This window comes from Sus scrofa, chromosome 4, assembly GCF_000003025.6.
Source record: "Sus scrofa isolate TJ Tabasco breed Duroc chromosome 4, Sscrofa11.1, whole genome shotgun sequence".
Lineage (NCBI taxonomy): Eukaryota > Metazoa > Chordata > Mammalia > Artiodactyla > Suidae > Sus > Sus scrofa.
In genome coordinates, this window is record NC_010446.5 from 15,212,626 (window position 1) to 15,231,403 (window position 18,778).

The 18,778-nt window shown below is 42.1% G+C and overlaps 1 long non-coding RNA gene across 3 annotated transcripts in view; it reads right to left on the reverse strand.

The window, feature by feature from the left end:
* LOC102157933 overlaps nucleotides 1-18,778 on the reverse strand; it is a 58,416-nt gene that overhangs the window by 7,731 nt on the left and 31,907 nt on the right. For 2 of the 3 annotated variants that reach the window (XR_002343112.1, XR_002343111.1), the window contains exons 4-6: nucleotides 12,623-12,711; nucleotides 10,753-10,930; nucleotides 1,682-1,830 (exon numbers count right to left, since the gene is read on the reverse strand). This is a non-coding gene — a long non-coding RNA (uncharacterized LOC102157933). Of the gene's footprint in view, nucleotides 1-1,681; nucleotides 1,831-9,536; nucleotides 10,931-12,622; nucleotides 12,712-18,778 lie in introns of those variants that run through there. The other variant, XR_302822.3, reaches the window with a different exon arrangement.

Genomic DNA, 18,778 nt, shown 5'->3' on the forward strand with positions numbered 1-18,778 from the left:
TGTGTATATATATATATATGAATCACTTTTCTGTACACCTGATACTAACACAATGTTGTAAATCAACTACAGTTCAATTATAAAAATAAATAAATACATTATTCTCCATGGTATTAAAAAAAGAATTAAAGAAAAAGAAAATAATGAAATCCATGCTGGTACCTTGTGGGTGTCACTTATTTTCTGACTGGGGAATTAGGTGTAACAGAACCCACTTGATAGAGTTGTTGGGAGAACTGCAGGAGAGGATGATGCCAAGTTGGCCACAGGTGCTTAATATCCACAAGAGGAGGAAAGCACACCTGCGGAGAGGCAGTCTCAGTCCCACCTCATCAGTTCAGAGGATGACGCCATGGGGAGATCCCGGGGGCAGGCACCCCCACCCCAGTTTTCTCCATCCCAGGAAATGGCACTGCCGCCTGCCCAGCTTTTCAAGACAAGCTGTGGGAATTGTTTGTACATCTTCCTTTTCTGAATCCTTACTATGGTCTTTCCCTAAGTTCTATTTGTTTTAGACCCAAAACATCTCTTGTGTCCTCAACTCTCTACCCCCGCTGTCTTCCGCCTGGTTCAAGGCACCAGTACCTCCTGCCCAGGTTCTTCTGACTTTAAACTGGAATCCCCATTCGTACCTAGAATTTATTCTCTATGCAGCAACCACAGCTCTTGCTCTTTCTTTTTCTTTTTCTTTCTTTTTTTTTCTTTTCTTTTTACGCCCCACCTGGGGTGTATGGAAGTTCCCAGTCTAGGGGTCAAGTTGGAGCTGTAGCTGCCGGCCTACACCACAGCAACAGCAATGCGGGATCCGAGCCACAACCTACACCACAGCTCAGAGCAATGCCAGATCCTTAACCCACTGAGCGACGCCAGTATCTTCCTGGATGCTAGTGGGGTTCTTAATCCAGTGAGTCACAACAGAAACTCCCCGCAGCTCTTGCTTTAAAACAAAATCTAATCATGTCTCCTCCCCAACTTAAAGCCCTCCAATGTCTTCTCACTGCTTTTAAGATAAAACCTAACTTATATGCCCCACAAGGCCCAGCATGATCTGACTCCTGCCCAGTTACCCAGCTACACAAATGGTCCAGCCCCTGCTGTCTGTGAGCATTTATGTCAGCTGCTACTTTGGAGGATGCTGTTCCTCAGGTGTGCACTTGGCTCCCCTCCCTCCTTTTCATCCTTGAGTCTCAGCTCAAACACCACTTCCTCATTCAGAAAAGCCTTACTTGCCCACCTTGTGTGCCCTTTTCCAAGCTGCTTTTCCTCAATATCCTGCTAATTTCCTTAGTGTGCTCTCATAACCTGTTATCTTCTTCCTTTGTTCATTACTTTTATATTTGCATTTCCATTTCTTTCCACCAGGTCTGAGACTTTATCTGTTTCGTTCATCACTGGATGTCCCATCACTTACTGTATGCTTACCACAGGGACCAGCACATAATACATATTCAATAAAGGCTTCCCAAATGCATACACAAATAAATGAATGAATGCTTAGATAAATGATCTTTTTTCATGCTAACTTCCCATTGTCCTAAATCCAGCCCTGGACAGGAATCTCTTGCTCTGTTCTGCTAGCTGGTGTATTTTGGGATAGGATGGCCCACTGGGAGACTCAGCTCATGAACGGGGACACTCAGAAGGAATCCAAGGACACAAACTGAAAGCACCAGAGACTTACCTTAGAATACTTCCTGAAGGGTCTACTGAGGTCAGGCAGGCGTGCACTCCAGACAATGGGGGGCACTGGCAATGCTGGAGCTCCATACAAATAAATCCACAAGTTGCAGGGTTGGGTGATGGAAGGGTTGTGCTGTCTCATACCTGCATCTGGAGAACATTCAGGTGTTTTGATGGTGCTGGTTTCCTGGGCCAGCCTGGGGAAATCAGTGAAGAGTGGCAAGGGGCAGCCCAGGACAGTGTGGTTGCCCACAGAAACACTCTACTTGGTAACTCAGTACTTCTAATGGAAAGGCTTTCCAACTCTACTTCTTATGTAAATGAAACCGTAGCCAAGGAGAGACCAGAGAAACTAGCCCAGCACCTTCAGGACAGGAAAAGGTCTACAGGTCCCCTGGTTTACTATCAAATGAGTGTTAAGACAGAATTCTCCTTAATACCTAACCAACACTCCTTCTTTTACAGGGAACACATTAATAAAACCTTAAATACACACATATATGGTCAACAAATTTTCAACAGTGATGCCAAGAATACACAATAGGAAAAAGATACTCTCTTCAATAAATGGTGTTGGGAAATCTGGATAACCACATGCAAAAGAATAAAACTGGATGCTTATCTTACTTCATATACAAAAATCAACCCAACATGGATTAAAGGCTTAAATGTATGACCTGAAACCATAAAATTCCTAGAAGAAAACTCCTTGACACTGCTCTTGGTAATGATTTCTTTGGATATGACATTAAAAGCACAAGCAAAAAAAGCAAAATTTAAAAAGTGATACTACAGGAGTTCCCATCGTGGCGCGGTGGTTAACGAATCTGACTAGGAACCATGAGGTTGTGGGTTCGATCCCTGGCCTTGCTCAGTGGGTGAAGGATCCTGCGTTGCTGTGAGCTATGGTGTAGGTCACAGATGTGGCTCAGATCCCACATTGCTGTGACTCTGGTGTAGGTGGCTACAGCTCTGATTAGACCCCTAGCCTGGGAACCTCCATATGCCTCGGGAGCAGCCCTAGAAAAGGCAAAAAGCCAAAAAAAAAAAAAAAAAAAAAAAAAAGTGATACTACAACAAACTGTAACCAATCAGGACCCTATGCAGTCTTCTTAGGACAGACTGCTCCTACCCCTGTGTCCTCTACCTGCCTCTTGTCTGTATGAAAGACTTTAGCCAAAGAATAAATTTAATTACAGAAATGATAAAATCCAGAAAGAAAAAAGTCAAGCAAGGAAAAATAACAGTAGTTTAGTCATTAAACAAAGTCAAGGACCTTTAGTTTCTCCTCAAGGGCTAGAGATAATATCCTGAGCCACACCCTTTCAGGTGTTTTGTAGATACTGAAACTCCCACCAGGTTGAAGAAGTTAACTGTATGCTGCCTACAAGCACACAGATCCCAAACTACTTAAAATCAGAAGGACTAGGAGTTCCCATCGTGGAGCAGTGGTTAACAAATCTGACTAGGAACCATGACGTTGTAGGTTTGATCCCTGGGCTTGCTCAGTGGGTTAAGGATCTGGCATTGCCGTGAGCTGTGGTGTAGGTTGCAGATGTGGTTTGGATCACACGTTGCTGTGGCTCTGGTATAGGCTGGTGGCTACAGCTCCGATCAGACCCCTAGCCTGGGAACCTCCATATGCTGCAGGAGCAGCCCAAAAAATGGAAAAATAAACAAACAAGCAAACAAAAAAATGAGAAGGACTAGCTACCCAGAGATTTATGACTCAGATCATGTTCCAATCACAAATGAGACATGACAGCTACTTAGAACCATGTGATGAAGACAATCATCTCTGAAAACAGAAGGTCACCTCTTCCCCAGCATGCGCCTCTTCCCTCTTTCCCTATATAATCTCTGAACAAAACCTGGGAGTTGGGAGAATTAGTTATTTGGGACATGAGTCCACCTTCTCCCCAGGATTGCCAGCTTCCTCACTAAAGCCCTCTTTCCTTTTACTCAACATTTGTCTCTTAGTATTGGATTCTTAAGTAATGAGCAGCTGAATCTGAGGTCTGTAACAAAACTACAAATCTTCTGCACACCAAAGAAAACCATCAACAAAGTGAAAAGGCAATCTGTGGAAAGAGAGAAAGTATTTGTAAACCATCTATCTGATAAGAGGTTAATACCCCAAAATATATAAGAATTCTTATAACTCAATGGAAAAATAAAACAAAACAAAAACCAAACATCCCAATTAAAAAATGGGAAAGGAACTGAAGAAACATTTTACCAAAGAGGACATCCAAATGGCCAATGGGTATAGGCAAAGGTGTTCAACATCGCAAATCATCAGAGAAATGCAAATCGAAAGCACAATGAGATATATCACCTCAGACCTGTTAGGAGGTCTATTATCAAAAAGACAAGGGATAACAACTACTGGCCAAGATGTGGAGAAAAGGGAAAACTTGTACACTGCTGGTGGGACTGTAACTGGTTCAGCCACTATGGAAAACAGTATGGAGGTTCCTCAAGAAATTTAAAATAGTCTTTGCAGAACAGATGCTGACTCACAGACATTGAAAAACTTATGGTCTCCGGAGGAGACAGTTTGGAGGGTGGGGGGATGTGCCTGGGCTGTGGGATGGAAATCCTGTGAAATCAGATTGTTATGATCATTATACAACTACAGATGTGATAAATTCATTTGAGCAACAACAAAAAAAAAAAAAAATGAAAAAAAAAAAGACACAAACCAGGCCTTCAAAGAGCTTACAATTCTAATTCAAATATTTGTAAAACTCACTACTACAGATAGAATAGATGGGTAACAGGGACCTACTGCATAGCACAGGGAAATTTACTCAGTATTGTGTGGTAACTTCTATGTGGAAAAAAAAAATCTGAAAAGGAATGGATATATGTATATAAAGTATGGTTTACCTCGCTGTGTGCCTGAAATTAGCACAGCTTTGTTAAGTCAACTATATTCCAAGAAAATTTTTTTAAAAGATGATGGATGTTTACTGAACTTACTGTGATAATCACTTCATGATATATATAAATCAAACCACTATGCTGTACACTTTAAAAAAAAAAAAGAAATTTAAAATAGAATTACCAAGAGTTCCTGTCATGGCTCAGCAGAAATGAATCTGACTAGTATCCATGAGGATGCAGGTTTGATTCCTGGCCTCACTCAGTGGGTTAAGGATCTGGTATTGCTGTGAGCTGTAGTGTAGGTTGCAGACCTGGCTGGGATCCTGAGTTGCTATGGCTGTGGTGTAAGCCAGTGGCTATAGCTCTGATTTGACCCCTAGCCTGGAAATCTCCACATGCTGTGAGTGCAGCCCTAAAAAGCCAAAAAAAAAAAAAAAAAAAAAAAAAGAATTACGAATTACCACGTGATCCAGCAATCCCACTTTTAGTATATATTCAAAGGAAATGAAATCACTACCTGGAAGAGATATCTGCACCCCATGTTCACTGCAGCATTATTCACAATAGCCAAGATATGGAGACAACCTCACTGTGCACTAATGAATGAATGAATGAATGAAGTCACACCAGCACACACACACACACACACACACACACACACTATTCAGCCATAAAAAAAGAAGGAAATCTTGCTGTTTTTAAGCTGGAGGGCATTATGCAAAGTGAAATAAGACAGACACAGAAGATCAAACACTGTATGATCTCACATACATGCGGAACATAAACAAAGTTGTTCTCATAGAAACAGAATAGAACAGTGGTTGCCAGGGGCTAGGAGGTGGGGGGAACAGGGAGATGTTGGTCAAGAGGTATAACTTTTGGTTATGAGATGAGTAAGTTCTGAGCATCTAATGTACAGTGTGGGGACTATAGTTTAATAGTACTGTATTGTAGGAGTTCCCTGGTGGGACCCAGTGGTTAAGGACTCAGTGCTGTGGCTCAGATTACTGTTGTGCTCTGCTTCTGGTTGGATCCCTGGCCCAGGCAGGAACTTTTGCATTTCCCAGGCTCAGCCAAAAAAGAAGGAGACGAAGACGGAGAAGGAGAAGAAGAAGAAAATAGTATTGTTGTACACTTGAAATTAGCTAAAAGAGAAGATATGTGTTCTCCCCCCCAAAAAAAAACTTCATAAAGTGATGTTTTAATTAGCTTGATCTCAGACTCCTTTCATAATGTACACACATAGCAATCATCATATTGTACATTTTAAACACATTACAATTTTATTCATCATTTTTTTATACCTCGATAAACCTGGGTGGGGGGGAGAAATATTTAATATGCTATGCTTATGTAATAGTTTAAACAATTAATGAACAATGGTTCATCAAGGAACTGCCAAATGTCAACAGTTTATTGTAATGAAACCCCTAAGGGGCCCTTCTCAGATCCTTATCTGCTTAATACAGGCAAAGTGATACATTGTTCCCAATCCTTAATAAACAATTTATGTAAACTGCTGAGCCCCAAAGGCTTCTAAACACCTAGATTTTTCCCCTAGTCTCTCCAGGGAGGAGGGGAACTGCATAGGAAACTCTAGCCAGTTAGGTCCCAGCCATTTACATACGTAGACTTGGCAGAAAATTTAGCAGTATCCTAGGGTTTCCTTTTGCTTTCCTTATGAAAAAAGAGACATTTTCTGATTTTTTTTTTTTTTTTTTTGCAGATCACATTTGCAGGATGCTTCAACCATAATTAATATTGGTTACATGACCACTTCATTTTTTTTTTTTTTTTAGTTCTCCAGATTATACTTAATGTATATTTGTTATACATGCCTCTACAGTAAGGTGCATGGCTTTATGTATCCTTGGATGTTCCCATGGCAATTAAGTTACAATTCACATGAACTGTGAAACATTTATCAGCAAATAACATTCTTGCCACATTCTGAGGAATGTCCTTTAACAAGTGGAGGGGCTTGAGTAGCGCCCTCCCCTCATTCAGGTGTGGACTGAAGTTTGGCCCTTGCCATCAGCCTCCACATTAAATTAAATTATAAACCACTGCAGTGGATTAAATTATAAACCACTGCAGCTGCTGACCTGCAGCACGCCCTGGGCAGAGCCCAGGGTGGAAATCAGGAGTGGAGCACTCTGTGCTCTGGGAAAGCTGGAAAAACTGGTCTTCTACAGTCGGATACTTTTTGGAGGATATTTTATGTGCCCAATTCTTGCAGCTCCTCGTATTTAGAAAAAATACTGAAATCCTTCTTGGTGATGTCTGCTCCCGGTGACTAGCAGAAACCTTCAGGAGATGAGCAACAAACTTTTGTAAAACGTGTGTATGGCTGCATGCACCTCCCCCTTCACCTTCATCATACCCTGATAGCCCCCTTCCCTCTGAGGGTGGTATTTCAGAGCTATCTGGGATACCACTGCCCCAGCTGTAGTGAAGGATAAAACAAAGAATGTCACAGTAATCTTCTAATGCAGTCACCTCCAAGGGGAAAGCCCCTCATCCTGCAGGCTGTGAAAACTCAGGATACTGGCCCTGATAGTGGAGGTGCATATCAAAGGAATGATTTCAGTGAGCCCAGGCCTCTTTTGTTCCTGCTACCTGCCCTTGGTTGCAAAAACTCCTATATATCCTAGTTTCTCCTTGGCCTCCTTGGAGTGGTTTCTCAGGTACCTGAGCTGCTGTCTCCTGAGCTTAAGTCCTAATTTTGCCCCAAATAAAACTCAACTCTCAACTTTCAGGTTGTGCTTTTTTTTTTTTTTTTTGGTCTTTTTGCCTTTTCTAGGGCACTCCCCTGGCATATGGGGGTTCCCAGGCTAGGGGTCGAATCGGAGCTGTAGCCGCTGGCCTATGCCACAACCACAGCAATGCAGGATCCAAACTGCTGTCTGCAACCTACACCACAGCTCACGGCCACGCCCAATCCTTAACCCACTGAGCAAGGCCAGGGATTGAACCCGCAACCTCATGGTTCCTAGTCAGATTCGTTAACCACTGAGCCACGACAGGAACTCCTGTGCTTTTTTTTTTTTTTTTAAGTTGACAACATCCACTTGGAATTTGGGGATGTAACCTTATTCAGAAGCAGGGTCTTAGCAGATGTAATTAGTTAACATGAGGTCACACGGCATTAGGGTGGGTGCTAAACCCAATGACTGCTGTCCTTGTAAGAAGAGAGGAGGTCGCACAAAGATACCTGCAGAGGAAAGAAGGCCGTGTGATGACAGAGTTAGAGACTGAAGTGAAGCAGCTACAAGCCAAGAAACCCCAAAGATTGCTGGAGCCCCAGAAGCTAGGAGGAGGCAAGACAGGTCCCACCTTGGAGGCTTCAAAGGAAGCAGGCCCTCCTGACCCCTTGTTTTTGGACTTCTAGCCTCCAGCACTATGAGAGAATAAACTTCTGTTGTTTTAAGCCACCATGTTTGTGGTCATTTGTTATGGGAGCCTGGGAATCTCATGTAGACAGTCTTCTGTAAAGTAGAAACTACCTTCAGCATCGCTCATTCATTCCTTTGTGCATCTACTCCACTGTCATTTTTGGGTGCCAGCGTGTAGGGGGCACTGGCCTAGGGGAACATGTGGACTATATAGATGAGTTTCTGTCCTCAGTGTCCTCAGGAGACCTACCCTAGGGTCAAGGGTCAGTCTTATGGATGTGCAGCCTGTGCAGATGCACATGCCAGGGGCTTCTGTTGCTTTCTTGAGATTATTAATAATTTTGCAACAAGGGACCCTTCGTTTTTCATTTTGCACTGAAGCCTGCAAATTATGTAGCCAGTCTTTACTAGAATAGATACAGAGTCACTAATGTTACAAAGAGGCTACAGAGGAGGCTATGGATCCCTCCATAATCTGAAGGGATCTTTCTTTCTTTCTTTCTTTCTCTCTCTTTCCTTCCTTCCTTCCTTTTCTCTCCCTCTCTTCCTTCCTTTCTTTTTTTTCCTCTTTAGGGCCTATATCTGTAGCATATGGAGGTTCCCAGGCTAGGGGTCAAACTGGAGCTGCAGCTGATGGCCTACGCCACAGCCACAGCAATGCCAGATCTGAGCTGCATCTGCAAACTACATGGCAACGTTGGATCCTTAACCCACAAAGCAAGGACAGGGATCGAACCAGATCCTCATGGTTATTCGCCGGCTTCTAAACCCGCTGAGCCACAACAGGAACTCCTGAATAGATGTTTCATTAAGGAAGTGAGGTAGGATGAATTCCTTAGAGGAGGATTTTGTAGACAAAGTTCATATGCCAGAAGGTCTTTAGGGCAGAGGGATTCGTGTGATTTGAGAGGATAACTAAATGAACTTTGCTGTGCTAGCACCCAAAGTACCACTAGGGGGTGCTCAGGGAGAGGATGACAGAGAGATGTGGGTCAGAGCCTGAATGGCCTGGGGGCAGTGCACAAGACCTTGGACTTGGTCCAGAAGGTGATGGGACCATGGAAGATATCGACTCTCTGTCCAGGTCTGCATCTATTGATTCATTTAATCCGTAGAGCAACCCTATAAAGGTAGCCAGTAGTGTAAACTGTATTATTATTTTCACCATTTTAATAGATGAGGAAATGAAGGCTCAGGAAAGTTAAAGGATGGACCCAAGATCACACAGCTTAGGATCTGGAATTCTGTAACTTTTGCTTTTCGCCATTGCACTACCCTGCCTAGCTAGTTAACAGACAAACTAAGATGTATGCTACCGTTTGAATTCTGGGTTCTATTTTAAAGGATGTTCAGTTTTGCAGTTACCATCGTGGCTCAGCAGAAACGAATCTGACTAGGAACCATGAGGACACAGGTTTAACCCCCGGCCTCGCTCAGTGGGTTAAGGATCTGGCGTTGCTGTGAGCTGTGGCATAGGTCACAGATGTGGCTTGGATCTGGCATTGCTGTGAGCTATGGTGAAGGCTGGCGGCTACAGCTCAGATTAGACCCCTGGCCTGGGAACCTCCATATGCCGAGGGTGCAGCTCTAAAAAGACAAAAAATAAATTAATTAATTAAATTAAATAAAGTATGTTCAGTTTAGAGATAATTTCTCTACTTGTGGCCTCACTTTCAGTGAACACACATCTATGTGATAAACAAACATGGATCTGCATGTGCTCTGGGCAGACAGAATAATTACTCAGGATCCCTATCCTTCAAACTTTTTTTTTTTTTTTTTTTTGGCCATGCCCATGGCATGTGGAAGTTACTAGGCCAGGGATGGGACCCAGGCCACAGCAGTGACCTGAGCTGTGGCAGTGACAACAGCAGATTCTTAATTCACTGCACTGCAAGGTAACTCCCAAACTGTTTTTAATGTTTGTTTTTTATAACTGGTTTTGATTCTAAATTTCCTCTGCATGGACTAATACAATCAGTGTCCTATAACAGACTAGAAATTTGGGCTTATTTTTCATTGTCTTCAACATTAGTTATCGTCTGCATTTAAAGCACACAGTGACGGTCCCTTGTCACATTTTTTTTTCTATATAGAGTCATGTAAAAACTAGCCTTGAGAAATAAATGAATGGAAAGAAGTGGATAGATTATTTATATTCAATTACTTTTATATTGATTTCTTGGATTCAAAAGGAGGCCCCAAGGAGCAGAGTGGCCCAGGGAAGGAAAGTCAGAAAATGCATAGAGTTCCATAGGAAGTCAGCTTTATTTCGGGTGTCAATTTCAGAGGAAATATAAAGAAATTAGAATGGTCCTATTAGGGGGTGAAGTTCCTGACTAAGTTTCCAATGCCAAATACTTTATAGAAATGACCATAAACAACACCAAATTTGATCAAAGTACATTTTCCAACATGCATGTCTAGTCAATGCATTTTTCTGCTTAGTATCCTTTAATGACTGCCCATTTGTTTTAGAATAAAGATAGAATTCCTTGGCATTGCGCTTGAGGCTTTTAAAGCGATGGGCCTTCTCTGCCTCTTACGGGATGTCTGGTCTCTCTCTTGAGGCACACTGTGCTCCGGCCCCGGACATGACCTCACCCGCTTTCCTGCTTCCACACACCGCACACACAGCCATGTTTTACACCGTGTTTTAAAAGGTGGCTGCAGGGCCAGCACCTCCTCTCAGATGTCTGCCTTGGCTGCCTCCCCTTCGCCCCGGCTCAGCTCAGCTCAAGTCAATTTCAGAACATGCTCCTTTAGGGTCCATGCAGCATGTCCATACCCTCATGGTGCTCTCCCCGTGGTCATGAGTTGGTTCCTGGTCTGTCTTTCCAATGAAGCTGAACCCCGTGAGGGCCATGACTTTGTTCATTTCATCTGAGCCCCCTGCCCCTTTGGCAGATGTGGGTACTCTCAACCTGCTGTTTGGTCCAGTTCTTCTCAACTCCTCCTTTTTAACACTGAAAGTACAAAAGAATGGATTCTGCATTTAAACAGGTATTTCATTGAAGACCAGAGACAAGTGCTATTGGTGCTATGCTGCATGGGTGGTTTAAAAGATTTCCGAAGTTAATTTATGTCTATACCTGAGCGTTATGAGCACACTAGTGCCTGACTCCTGCATAAGATAAAACCCCACTATAATTATTTTTCATTTGCTATCTACACCTTACAAAACTTTTCAGTTTAAGAAGTCTTTTATAAAATTTTTATTTTGTTATAGTTAAAAAAATTTTTTTATTTATGTATTTATTTATTTTGTTTTTTAGGGCTGCACTTGTGGCATATGGAAGTTCCCAGACTAGGGGCTGAATTGGAGCTACAGCTGCCAGCCTACACCACAGCAACAGGATCTGAGCCGCATCTGTGACCTACACCACAGCCACAGCCAGATCCAAGCCGCGTCTGTGACCTACAACTCAGCTCACGGCGACGCCGGATCCATAACCCACTAAGTGAAGCCAGGCATTGAACCTGCATCCTCATGGATACTAGTCGGATTTGTTTCCACTGCACTACAATGGGAACTCCTGTTGAAGTATAGTAGACTTACAATGTCGTGTTAGTTTATGGTACACAGCAAGATGATTCACTCACACATATATGTATATATTCTTTTTCATATTCTTTTCCAATATAGTTTATTACAGGATTTTGAATATAGTTCCCTGGCCATACAGTAGGACCTTGTTGTTTATTCATTCTATTCAGCTTAAGGACTCTAATGCTATACCTCAATAAAGTTCAACTTTAAAAATTCATTATAAAGCTTTCTATTTTATAAAGAAAAGGAACAATAACATAAGTATCTTTTTTGGAAGAAGAGACTATTATTTATTGGATTTGTTTAGCAAGGGATTTGTCATGGTTAAAAATTAGAACTGGGGTTAATGGCTGTAAAAGAGGTACCCTCAGGAAGAAATAAATTAGAATGTTTTTTGCACTGACATTGACAATTAAAATCATTTATTTATTTAGACAGAGGTGGCATCCATTTATTATATTTAGTGTTGCCGCTTGGAAAGGAAACTGCTGAGCTGCACTTAGGCAAATCGAATATGTATTATATTTCTTGGGCCAACCAAGTCAGTATTATACAGGGCAACGATTCTCAGGAAGAAAATGCTCTCCTTTAAGCTCCTCAACAGGATTTCACAATCAAGCTAAATGAGGATTAAGGTGACAAATCTGCTAAAAGTGATTTCTAGTTTTTCTGTCATTTCTTTTTTCTCTGTGATGTCTCGTAAGTTAGAAAATATAGGGACGGTATTGGTGGATCAAAACATACAGTCTGAACAATCATTTGGAAGCTTTTATGTGCTGATGGCAATTTATAACATGACTTGCTCTACTCAGGTTTGTGATGCTTCTCTCCCTTCCTCCCCAGCTGTCACTAAATTTCCTATTTTCTGGGGCCAAAGCAAAGTTTCTCCAGGATGATCTTTGCTTATGGCCTGAGAATCACTTGGAGATCATGTTAAAGATACAGGTTCCTGGGCCCTACCCCAAGCCTACTGAATCCAAAACCTTGGTCATAAAGGTACCTCCCCCCATATTGGTCAACCAAATGGGCTTTTATTTTTCTCAGAGCAAGACTTCTGGAGATGTCTGGAGGTAGGTAAACTAGGGTAGTAGGTGTGGTCTCATGGTACCTTGAGAGACCAGAGTCCTTCTGGCTTTTTCACGTATCTTCATCTTCATGCTCTCAAAATGACTGCTCCATCTGCGAGAGTGAGTTGCACTGCAGGAAGGAGGAAAGGGGAAGGCAAGGGAAGTCCAAAGGCCCGTGGCACTGATACGTGTCCTTAGAAGCGCCATCACTGAATGCCTCTTATTTCTCACAGACCCTCTCTTCATGAGCTTCTTAAATCATATTTTCTGATTTAACCTAAATTTATCTACGATCCTATATGGTGCTCAGTGTCTGTAAAGCAAATACTTAGGACAATTATATTAAAATCAGGGGGGAATAAAGAGACCTAAATGTGAGTTCCCCTTGTGGCGCAGCAGAAATGAATCTGACTAGTGTCCATGAGGATGTCGGTTCAATTCCTGGCCTCGATCAGTGGGTTGGGGATCTGGTGTTGCCATGAGCTGTGGTGTAGGTCACAGATGCATCTCAGATCCCACGTTGCTGTGATTGTGGTGTAGGCCGGCAGCTGTAGCTCTGATTTGACCCCTAGCCTGGGAACTTCCATATACTGAGGGTGCAGCCCTAAAAAGAAAAAAAAAAAAAAAAAGAGAGAGAGAGAGAGAGAGAGACCTACACGGCTTCTGAATTTATTTTATTTTTGTCTTTTTAGGGCCACACTAGAGGCATATGGAGGCTCCCATGCTAGGGGCCAAATCAGAGCTGTAGCCACTGGCCTACACTTCAGCCACAGCAATGCCAGATCCAAGCCACGTCTGCGATCTACACCACAGCTCATGGCAACACCAGATTCTTAACCCACTGAACGAGGCCAGGGATCGAACCTGCGTCCTTGTGGATACTAATGAGATTAGTTTCCACTGAGCCACAATAGGAACTCCTGGACTCTGAATTTAAAAAACATTTTATCATTACAGCAGAAACATAAAATAATTTAAGATACATCTAATGGAACATGTATAAGAGCTTTACACCAAAAACTACAAAATTTTGTCAAGAGAAGTTAAAAAACCTAGACAGGTGGAGAGATGTTCAAGAATTAGAAGGAGCATTAGTGTTGTCAGTTCCCAAATCTTTCCTTAGGTTCTATGCCATCCCAACCAAAATCCCAGCAGGCTTTTTGGTAGAAATGGACAGACTGGTTCTAAAATTTACATGTAAATGCAAGGCACTTAGAATAGCCAAAGAAATTTCGGACATAGTTTGAAGACTGACTATAAAGCTACAGTACTAAAGACAGCTTGCGATTGGTATAAGGATAGAAGAAAGAACTAAGAAATTGAATTATGAGTCCAGAAACATACAGGCACTTATATAGCTAATGCATTTTTTTTTTATAAAGGAACCAAGGATATTCAGTGGGCAAAGAGAAGACTTTTCAATAAATAATGCAAAAATAACGGTTATTTTACTTTTTCAAATAGAAAAAGTAAAACTTAGCCCCTCCCTCACATATATAGAAAAAAATAATTGAAGATGGATCATCAACCTAAACCTAAAAGCTTAAACTATAAAGTTTCCAGAAGAAAACACAGGAGATTATCTTTGCAACATGGTGTAGACAAAGATGTCTCAGACAACACAAAAAACTACTAACCATAAAAAAAAATTGATAAGTTGCACTTCATGAAAATTAAAAATTTCTGCTTATCAAAAAATAATGAATAGACAAGTCACAGATGGGGAGAAAATATTCACAATGCTATATAAAGTTCTCTAGAAAATCAATAACAAAAAGACAAAACACCCTGCTGGCAAAAAAAATTAGTAAAAGATCTAATTACATATTACACACATGCAAAAGATTTATAAACAGCCAATAAACACATACAAAATTGCTCAATATAATTTTCATCAGAAAATACAAATTTAAACCATAGTGAGACACCAATACACACCTACTAGAATAGCAAAAATGAAAAATACAAACACCACCAAATGTTGGCAAGAATATGTATCAAACAAAATCTTCATACATTATTGGTGCAAATGCAAAATGGTACGACCCTTCTGGAAAACCGTTTTAGCATTTTCTTATCAAGTTAAACATACTGGAGTTCCCGTCGTGACGCAGTGGTTAATGAATCCGACTAGGAACCCTGAGGTTGCGGGTTCGGTCCCTGCCCTTGCTCAGTGGGTTAACAATCCGGCATTGCCGTGAGCTGTGGTGTAGGTTGCAGACGTGGCTCAGATCCAGCGTTGCTGTGGCTCTGGTGTAGGCCGGTGGCTGCAGCTCCGATTAGACCCTGAGCCTGGGAACCTCCATATGCTGCGGGAGCGGCCCAAGGAATAGCTAAAAAGACAAAAAAAAAAAAAAAAAAAAAGTTAAACATACTTCTATCCTATGCTCCACAAAGCTACTTTTATGTATTTCTGCAAGAAAAATGAAAACCTATGTCCACCAAAAAAAAAAAAAATAGTACAAGAGTGTTTATAACTGCTTTATTTATAATTTCCAAAATCTGGAAATAAGACAAATGTCCATCAACAGGAGAATGGATAAAGTGTGATGTATTCATACAATGGCCTACTGCTCAACAATGAAAAGAATGGACTACCTTCACCTACACAACGATATGGACAAATACCAAAGAACAATATGTTAAGTTCTTGTAACTAATAATATGTTAAGAAACAGACAAGAAAATAGTATATATTCACAATTCCACTTATAAGTTCTAAAACTGGCAAACATAAGTTATGGTGGCAGAAATCAGAACACTGATTGACGGGGGTGGGGCAGAAATTGACTATGGGGGGACAGATAATGACTATGCGGGAGGGATGGGGGAACTTCTTTGGGTGGTAGAAATGTTCTGTACTCTACAGGGCATGGGTAACTTGGGTGGTTCGCCTTCATGAAATCTCACGGAACTTACACGGGGGCACAGTGCATTTTATTGCTGGCAAATCATGCTTAAAGACCACCCTGAACCCTAAGGGCTCTGCCTTAAAGCAGAAAAATACATTGATAGCCTAATGATCCCCTGCCTTTTCTAGCAATTGTGTTATGGAAGTCTATGATTCAGTCACTGTGGCCATTATTAAGGCAAAGCTTGCAGCCATTCTAAACATCATCTAGGAATGGTTAAAAATGGCTAAAGTGATGGATTTGCCATCAAATGAATTTTAGATGTGGGAAGCAGGTTGTCTGCAACTATTGAAGACTACATTGTGAAGCCTGTATCTCAGGCAGAAGTCATGTTATAGGACTTGGTGAAAAATCATGAGTCACATGGTCATAAGATAATGCTTGGTTAGACTTTCTTTAATGGGTCATCATTTCCCCACTCACACACCTCGTGTGAGAAACTGCCCTGTGCACCCAAGGACAACCAGTCTACCAGTGCTTTATGCACTGCAGCTGGGACATGTCTTTGATCCTCATGAACTGTGGCTGATAGCCACCCATTAGGTGCAGGTGGCTGCTATCAAGGGTCTGGGCTTTTTTGCCACATGCCCTGGTTATCTTTAGTGTTTGCTTTAAATCCCAGATGCCAAATTTTTCATTATGATGCTGGGTACTTGTCAAACCATCAGATGATGACTGACTGCAGAATGGAACTAATTCTTTCTTCATTGTGTAAACCCATGATTCGCTTTCCTCCATTGGCTGGTGCTTTTTCTATGATGCTCCTTTATTCAGGAACCACACCTTGGATTTTCAATGCCCCAAACCCTCATTCCTGGACATAAAACCCTACTACTTAGGCCCATCTTATCTATCCAGCCTTACTTCCCAACTACTCTCTAACACAGCAACACAGAGGAGCAGAAAACTCCTAAGTCCAGGACCCAAGAGAGCTCAGTCTAGCTCTGAGCTTCCTGTGTGGATGGACATACCCCTGCTCCTGTCACAGGAAGAGTTTGGATTCAAAGGGCCCCCTTCCTGCTTTTACTCCCCGAGTTTTAATCAGATAAATATCACTACTGTCTCCAGTATTTGTCTAAATATTCACTCAACTGCATCTTTGCTTCATGAAAGTATTGCTCATCTCTTTTGGTGCAGCCAAAGCTGTCTTTCCTCTGGCTTTTCCCCAAGTCCATCCTCTTTAACCACGTAGGCAGTGAACAGTACCATACATTGGTCACATATTCTGTTTTCATCCTCATGTGTCTGCCATAAATGTTATATAAAAGGAACATGTTTATGGAGCCCTTACTGCGTACACTGTGATAATTACTGTGATAGGGCCAGATCCATAAAACAGCACTTATAGCATTTTTTTGTTTGTTTGTTTTTTGTTTTTGGCTATTTCTTTGGGCCGCTCCCACGGCATATGGAGGTTCCCAGGCTAGGGGTCGAATTGGAGCTGTAGCCCCTGGCCTACGCCAGAGCCACAGCAACGCAGGATCCGAGCCGCGTCTGCAACCTACACCACAGCTCACGGCAACGCCAGATCGTTAACCCACTGAGCAAGGGCAGGGACCAAACCCGCAACCTCATGGCTCCTAGTCAGATTCGTTAACCACTGTGCCACGATGGGAACTCCCAGCGTTTTTAACTTATCCTAACTTCTACAATCCCTGCGCCCCAGCAAGGGTATGAGCTCCCCGAGGGAGTGACCATGTCTTCTAGGGGCGTTTCTTTGTGTCCCTTAGATAAAAACTGTAGCTTTGCCATTTTCCAGGTCTCCCTCATTCCTTAGATTCCACTTGATCGTCCCCTTCTCTCTCTCCCTCTCTCTCTCTCTCTCACAATATTACCCTGTGGGAATTCCCTCCACCTTATTCCTCTCCCCCAAGTCCTCTGCTCACCAGCCAACTGTCCTGCTCACTGCTCCTGTGCATTTTGACTCTCGATTGCCCCGGCAGCTGGTGGATGGACTTTGGGAGGCCGCTGCTTATTACCCATGGCTTCCGATTGGGGAAGGGTCCTGAGGTACCAATGCTTACCCTATCCCCCTCAGCACGTGGTTACGAGGTGGGGGAATGAGATGGGGCTCTTGGGCTCTTAACTTGAGTCACAGAGCCCTTTGAGAATGGTCCTCTCCAGAAGAATGTACATATAATCTAGCCTCTGCCTACTCCAGAATTCTTTCAGAGATCCAGTAGACACTCCATGGACCTCATGGCATGCATGTCTGATGTGCATGAAAATACATTATAAATGAAAAAGACTCACCTTGGCAGAGGCTGTTACCAATACTATATCCTGAGAGCCAGATAAGTGCAAACTCAAGTCGCTTAGTCCCCTTTCCTGACATCAGAGTGCCGATTATAGGCATTCCCTTTGCCTTTTTCTCTCTCTCCCCCAGCCCCGTTCAGTCTCAGCATCCTGCTTGGGGATTTAAACAGTGGCTGAGAATCAAAGGTTTATTTTGGAGGGAAACCTGGCCAAGTGATAACCCTTAGGAATCTTGTCATATATTAAAATCTATGTAATGATAGTCAAAATCAAGTAGCAGTCTGGTAGCTCTATTTATTATGGGCTCAAATGGAGTTTATGGGCTAGCTTGGAAACTTAATATAGTCTATATTTAATATGACATTTACTTATAAATATTATATATCTATAATAGTTGTGTTTTTAGTGTTAAGGTTATTAATATATGTCTATTATCATTTCTATTTATACAGTTATTTCTAAAGAAATATACATACATATGTCTATGGAAAACAATGTCAAGAAATGGGAAAACTTGGAGGTCCTGTTGTGGCTCAGAGGTAACCTAACCAGTATCCATGAGGACTCAGGTTCAAACCCTGCCTCCACTCAGTGGGTTAAGGATCCGGTGTTGCTGTGAGCTGTGGTGTAGGTGCAGACGTGGCTTGGATCTGGTGTTGCTGTGGCTGTGACGTAGGCTGGCAGCTGCAGCTCTGACTGGACCCCCAGCCTGGGAATTTCCATATACTGTGGGTGCAGCTCTAAAAAGACAAAAAAAGAAATGGGAAACTTTTGTAAGATAACTTGCTTGCAATTTGGGATTTTCTTATCCTGCTTTAAAATTTATGAAGACATGTCACTGAATTTTCATACATTCTAGATAATTTGTCCAAATTATCCAGAAATAGGAGGAATAAAAAATAGGAGGAATAAATTCCCACTTTTCTATCAATTGCCCTCAAGGAATTGATAAAAAAGTGGGAATTTGATAAGTATGTATTGATTTATAGTACACTGACCTTTGAACCTGGATAACCTGGTGACTTAATA